Raw genomic sequence first — 7,205 nt, 5'->3', positions numbered from 1 at the left:
AGTAAGTGGCAACAGACACAGCAAGGGAACCAAGGATACAATCTTTGAGGTGTTGGAATGGAGATAGTACAGTGTAGTACTGTACAGTGTAGTACTGTGCACCCAACACGGAGTAGAAAAAGGGCATTTTTTCCCCTTAAACAGGGAGATTTGCCAGTTCTGAACAAAAAGAAAGTTGTGATCATGCTGTTACCAAATGTCCATTCAAGAGGAAAGATAAAAAAGGGTCAATTCACTCACCTTGCATTTTTTTTTGGAACACCAACTCCACTGTTGGCTACCATGTGAAGGAATGAATACAGATATTCTCTAATCGCTCTACAGTTTTGGGTGATATCTTCAGTGAACAGGTTACGGTCAACCATCCTCAGCCTGCAATTTACTCGACTTTGAATTCCGTCCTCGAACATTTCAGGTTCTTCTCTGCTATGGCCAAACCGCAAACGTCTTCACCTTCACCGCAGTATTCCATCTCTTCTGTCCCCAGATGTGATAGTTCTTTGTTGATTTCCCTGCCTTTGACTCACCCATTGACAGCTGTTTGGTTTCTAGGGCCAAACTAAAGTCTCAGCAAAAATCACAACATCCGTGCGTGTTCCCATGTGTGTGTGTGTGTGTGTGTGTCACCGTGCAATACTGTCATGGCTTTCCCTTCACAGTTTTTCATGTACTTCGCCTTATGACATCACCACTCCCTATGTGGCTTATCTGCAACCCTTTCACAGGTTGATGGAGTCCCGTTCATCAGTTTATTCACACATACTACAGAATTTTGTGCACATATTTGTGTGTATATTTTATTTACATAAACCACTGGTTGTCCTAAATGTGGTCATATCTGGCCTCTCACCTGACCCAGTGTGATTCTGCGATGTAAAATCACACCTCCCCAATACCTGGGGCTTTTCATAGAGACATCAGTTGGCTTCCCCTGTGTGACATCACAACTTCCTGGCCTTCAGCGCTGGGCTGGTACTCAAGGACTTCTGGAATCAATGTTACCAACAGGTCAACTGCAATTCATGTGTGATCCAAATGTTAATACGCAAAATATTCAAAACCTTCAGCTGATCTTTTCTAGAATGAGCAGAAAGACTTGGGGGCCAAGGAGCCGTGGTGCGGTTGACTTACATCCTACATGTTGTATGCTCTTTTTACTTCAACAGGTGTCCTGAGACACTACTTTAACCAACAGCCATTGTTGTGCTGGACACAAACCTTAAGACTAAATACTTAAACTACAGATTTGGGAAAGAGTCGTTCAAAACTATCGACTCAAACCAGCTCACATCGGAAGACTAGTTTCTAGAGTCTTAGTGTAATCTTACTAGGCTGAGGCTTTGGGTTTCACATCTAAAAACTCTGCGAAGATTTTGTTAAGACTCAGAAAACGACATCAAGGTCCTTTCAGCAATTTTTGCCATCATGCAATGTTTTCACCAGCTATTGATAATAGATCACTTGTTAATCACTGTGGGGAAATTCATTCTTTACAATAACCCATCCAGGATGAACCATGTAGGCTGCCGTCCACCAGCACCAGGAGAGCAGTCTTGCTCAACAACACTTCGACAGGGATCGAAACAAGGATGTTTGTTCCAAAGACGATGCTCCACCTCCTGCACCACCCAAACCCCAATTTGCAGAGCCTATTCGCCTTTTTGGCGAGCCTCTGTTATTTCAGTCCAATTATCCAAATCAGGGAAACTTTTTAGTTGTCCCCAAGGGACAATTGGAGGGTACAAGGTGTAGCATTGCAACCTCAAGCAGATAGACATCTATAAATATATAAGATAAAGGCAAAATAAAAATTAGATAACAATAAGGCACCTTAAATAAAATGTCCTATAGCTTTTCCTTCTACACTCCATCATGATATGTTTCTGGTTGCTCCATATCGATCAGGACATCCTTTGCCCTTCCCGTTCATACCTCAGAGAAATACCGTCTCTTCGGCTAATGCCGCTCTGGTGTTTGTTTGTCCACCAGGTTTCCTTTTCCCAGTTTTGTTGGAGCACATCTACTGGTTGTTGACTCAGTCTTGACGGTGACATAATGGTAAGACTTGCAAGACAACATCAAACATGTTTGATATTGTTGTAAGCCCTAAGACTAGGAGAAGACTGAGCTACAACTGCGCTGAGACTTAAGACAACCAGCTCACACTTAACAACTGAGATGACGGGAGCGGGCTGCTACTCCGCTAACTCCGCCTTACGACTCTTAAGATTTCCAGTTTTAAGTCTGCGACCGGAAAATGATAAGGTGTTAGTGTGTTGCTCGGTTAAGTGCCAAAAAAGCACAGATGGATTAGTCAGGTCACTCTTTGCATGCAGCTATGAAAAATGTCTTGGACATGAAACAGGAGTTCCTACTGTCTTTAACTATCCTTTCCCACATGTCACTCCCAAAACCAACCAGCAAAGGTTGGTGAGGAGAATGTGCAACTGTTGTTTCCAAATTATATGTGAATGATTTTTGTGAATTGTATGATATGACATCACAAAACATTGTCCAGCGCAATGACCATCCTCACCACTTCCTGTTGTTGAGTAGTGTTAAGGGTCGTCATGGTACTGCTTGTCCGAGTTGTAATGTATGACTTGACATTCTGAAAACAAACAAGGATTTGGAAGGAAGGGGTTTCTACTGAGAGGTCGTGCCGAGACGTGATTCTCCAACTGTTCATCCACATTTTGATTTATTTTCAAAAAAGGCAACTACAACGGCATGGTTTTGAGTACATTTTAAAAACCTGATATGAAACATTTGTTTTCCTAGTGGGGGTTGGAAACCTGTCGTTTTCCTCTAGGCCAGGGGTGGGGAAACTACGGCTTGCGGGCCCTATCCGGCCCGTTTTTTTATTATTCCGGGCCGCCAAAGATTTGTAAAATTTGGTCAATGAATGTGGGAGCTCAAACAAGAGATTATTTCATTTTTTAGAGCTACTTGAGAATTTTCCTGAGCTGAATAACACAGATTGGCTTTGTGATTTAGCCTTTATTGTGGACATACTGACACACATAAATGAGCTGAACCTGAAGCTACGAGGGAAAAACTGGTTTGTGTGTGAAATGCAAGCAAACGTCAGAGCCTTCAAAACCAAGCTGGTTTTATTTTCAAAGCAAATGTCAGACAATGTTCAGATAAATGTCAGACGAGTCTGATATGTACTGTTAACAAATGCATTTTTTATTTATTTATTTATTTTATATATATCGTATCTTGTGCTGACTCTGCCCTTTTTTCAAATTTTAAAAGTCAATGTGGCCCCTGAGCCAAAAATTTTGCCCACCCCTGTTCTAGGCAATGTCACTTGGGGAAATATAGGGTAGAAAAACAGAGATCTGCATTGGTCCTTGAGCTAGTTTATTCTGTTACTGGACTCTTTGTGTTTAAGCAGATTCTTGAGGCTCCAGGAGTCACTTGTTTCAGAAACACAAGTATCACGTTACTGAGGCCCCAGAGCTCGCTCGGAAGTACATTCTGGACAACTGGTTTGCTTCAGCCAGCAGGCAAGAACAGTCCTCTTCACCATATTCAACTTCCAACAGACAAATTACCCAGTTTTGCTTCATCCAAGGCCTAAATATACCAAATTGTCGGTTTAGTTCTTTGGGGAAGGCAATGAGCCTCGACCCCCTTTCTTCCACTAGGAATTCCTTGTTTCTCGATCCGCTTCAGTACCAGCGTCTCCCTGAATGCCATGACTGACGGATTTACAGCACATGCATCTGGTTGGAAGCTACTTGGAGGCGTGTGGACAATCGCCAGAACCAAACCCAGGACAATAGGATTTCAGACCCACCATCAAAGGAGAGGTTACAACGCTTGCTTACACCCATGGGAAGAAAAACCTGCAGAATTTGGATTTCTTTGAGCTACTGTCCACCAGCTCGCCAAGGTGGCTTCTCAGATGCGCGAAGACTCCATCGACAAAGGAGGGATCGTCTGGCAGCAAGGCAGCCTGAATAAGTTTCTCTGGAGAGTCAAACTCCAGAAACAGACCTTTAATGACAGTATTAGTGATTTTTTCCAATTGATAAATATTCTTAACCGAGTTGAGAAGCGTGCCGATGACCTCCATGGAGGCTTTGATTGACAAACGTTTGACGACGTACTGGACATCCTTCATCTCCAGAGTGGCTTTTTCCTTCTCCGGTAGACGGCTAACCAGCTGCATGACCAGATTGTGCATGAAATTGTTGGTCAGTTTCTCTTCGGAGTTGCGGAGTGAGGAATCGGTGGACTCGGAGGAGCCGCTGGACAATTTGCCATCCGTGTTGCTCATTTCCTCCGCAAAGCAGCCGGGTTTCAAATTTGGTGTTTCGTAGCTTTGGAAGTGTGTTGGACTCTGGCTGGATTCTTCACTGGTGGTGTCGCTTTCTTCAGGGGAAGTAGAAGGCTCTGGGGACTCGGGCATCTGGGATTCCATCTCCTCCTGCGTGGGGTGTTTCGGTGTCAGATGTCTGACAATGTCATTTAATGCATCAGACACGGCTTTGTCAATTCTGGAGTGATTTAAGGCCTCCATATGCAACCAGAGCAGCGCCTGCTGGACGAACCGGCCCACGATGTCTTGGGTGACCTTATACACGAGTTGAATCGCAGGGCTTTCTAGCGGGATCATGGAACTTTTGTAAATGAAGTCTAGCATTTGTTGGTGCATTTCATCTGTCAGTTGCCTTGAAAACTTACAAATTTCCTCGCTGTTGAGCTCCAGCGTTTCATTAGCCTCTTCCAGTTTGTCGTACCACCTCTCGAGATCCTTTTGGATGTTGTCGAATTCTATCAAGCTGCTCTTACTTTGACTTTTAGAAAACTCAGTTTCTTGCACTATGTTTTCATCGGGGCTGCCAGAGGCCTGCTGGATCCTGCAGCAGGCGCAGGCGCACTTCAGTTTTTCCCCCATCTCGGTGAATTTCTTCCTTGCGAACTCTAAGAAGTTGCATTTCGGCACATTTCTTTCAGAGTCATATCTTTTCTTTGCACTTAGAGCAAAGGAGTTTTCCCCCTCGTTGTTATTGAAGTTCACTGAGCTTCGTTCCTCCTCTGTGATCATCTCGACAATATGCAGAACTGCAGCTTGGGCGTCCTGAGAGATACTGGACGCCACGTCTGCGCTTTCCGTCACCTTCTCGCTGAACCTCCTCAGGAGGATTTCTTCCACGGCCTTTGTGGTTTCCTGCACACTTACTGGAGGTTTAATATCTTTGGATGATTCACGTTTCTCATCCTCCACGGTGCAGGCATCGCTCTCTGGGAATGCGGGGCTTGTCCGAGACCGCAACTCTCCGAAAAGCTGCTTCAGATCAATTTGTCCCAGGTATGTCTTGAAAAGTTCAGTGATATTGAGTACTACTGAACAGAGAGCACTGATGCTGGAGATGTCGAGGCAGGGTTTTGAGGTTACGGCGGTGTTCTTAGGGGTCACGGATAAGGCGGTCGTCACACTGTCTGACATCTTCTGCGTCAGCATCTGTTCCATCTCACGCGTGTTCTTCGGGATCTTGACGGCACTAGAGATGATCTCGTCGATTGGATCTTCAGTGACAGTGAAGCCGGAACCAGGTTTATCCATTTCATCCTGGCTTGAATCCTGAAAAAACTCCTCAAACCTGGGCTTCACAATGTTCACGACATCTGTGGTGAGTTTTTGAACAATATCACAGCACATGTCTGTTATAGTCTTAAGTAAGCTGGAGTCCAGGTTCCCCTCGGCCAGCATGATCCACTGGGCCGGGGAGAGTTGTTCTAGATACTTATTGACCATCGGCAAAAGCCCATCAGTTTGGATGAGGACCGGTTTCGAGTTCCTGTGTTCCATGGCGCGTTTTATAGCTTGATTACAGTCATAAGATCCACCAGTCTGCCATTTACAAGCTCAGTCTAGACAGACTGACTGTCTTCTCTGTGAGTTTTACGCTGTCTTGTCAAACAGCCTGATTATCCAGCCAGAAACACAACCGTATGTCTGTCAATCTGTCTTGTCCATCTTGACAGTGTGTCAACTGAGTGTGAAATATTACAGCAGGCTGTGTGTTCCGTGATGTATACAACAGGCCGGGTAACAGTTGGTTCACCACTCACGTAAGCCTGAGAGGAAGTTAGCGGCATAGACGTTGGATAGATGGGACATTTTTTTATTTCATCGACCAACCCAATAATTTATCTTCAAATCATTGGCAGATACAAGAACCTGCCATCTCCAAGGTTCGGATATTTTGAGGACTGTATAGGAGATTAATGGCCCAGGGGTGAATGGAGGGATTGAAGATGTATGGCTTTAGGTATGGAAACAGAGTTGGAGGGATGAGGATTCAGGACTCCTATAAAGGTTAGACCATGATCTCAGACTGGGAGACATGATGATCAAGGTTGTCCAGCTGTCCCCCCTCTTTGGAATAAAGGTTCTGACGTCACTCGGGTATTGGTTGTCTCTCTTGCAGAGGGCCCATCTAAAACAAGCTGTTGTCCCTCCATTGGGGTTCCTAGACACTTCCTGTCAAATCTGTTGTCACATGACCGGCTTGTCAGAAAGACACGGTATACAGTCCACTCCTTCAGAACTGTCCATGTGCCCCAATATTTCTATGTGTTTTCTTTCTGGTAAATACCCCTGTATACTTTTTACATTTTAAGTTATCTGATTGCCTCTCTCCATTCTACTCCATTTCATCTGACCAATGAGTTTATATTGCTGTCATCTTGCCTCCAAAGTTCTCTTTCTTCCACTACCATGGTAGTGGTGTCTTGGAGTGCCACAATACCTTACCACGAGAGGCCGCTATGGAGATTGGGTCATCAAGTTGCTGCTGTCAAGCGTCATGAAGGAATTCAAGAGCATTAAAGCACAACTATACATGACACTGACGGAATCCAAGGATGTAGCGGTTCGGAAAAAGCGCACCGAAATGAAAAAACGGGTGCAAATGGACAACAACAAACGCAGCAGAGGAAGCAACGGCAGCACTCAAACATGCTGATATTATGGGACATGTTCAGCAAAGAGTAGGAGGCCTTGGACTGACTCCTAACCGACCAGGTTGGTGTGAGGCCACTGTAACCTAGCACTGGGGGGGCAAGGCAGTGTCCCTTGGTAAACATGGACAGTGGACACAATAGAACAATGTAGAGGAGAGGATCAACTGGAAGGACCTCCGAGCCACGGAAATGAGACGACTAAGCTTCAGCAGTGGTTCGAA

Source organism: Fistularia commersonii, chromosome 28 (genome assembly GCF_037954325.1).
Source record: "Fistularia commersonii isolate RoL2024-O1a breed Wild chromosome 28, RoL_Fcom_v1.0, whole genome shotgun sequence".
NCBI classification, from domain to species: Eukaryota; Metazoa; Chordata; class Actinopteri; order Syngnathiformes; family Fistulariidae; genus Fistularia; species Fistularia commersonii.
The sequence above is the reverse complement of the archived record's forward strand: the minus strand, read 5'-3'. Positions refer to the sequence as shown.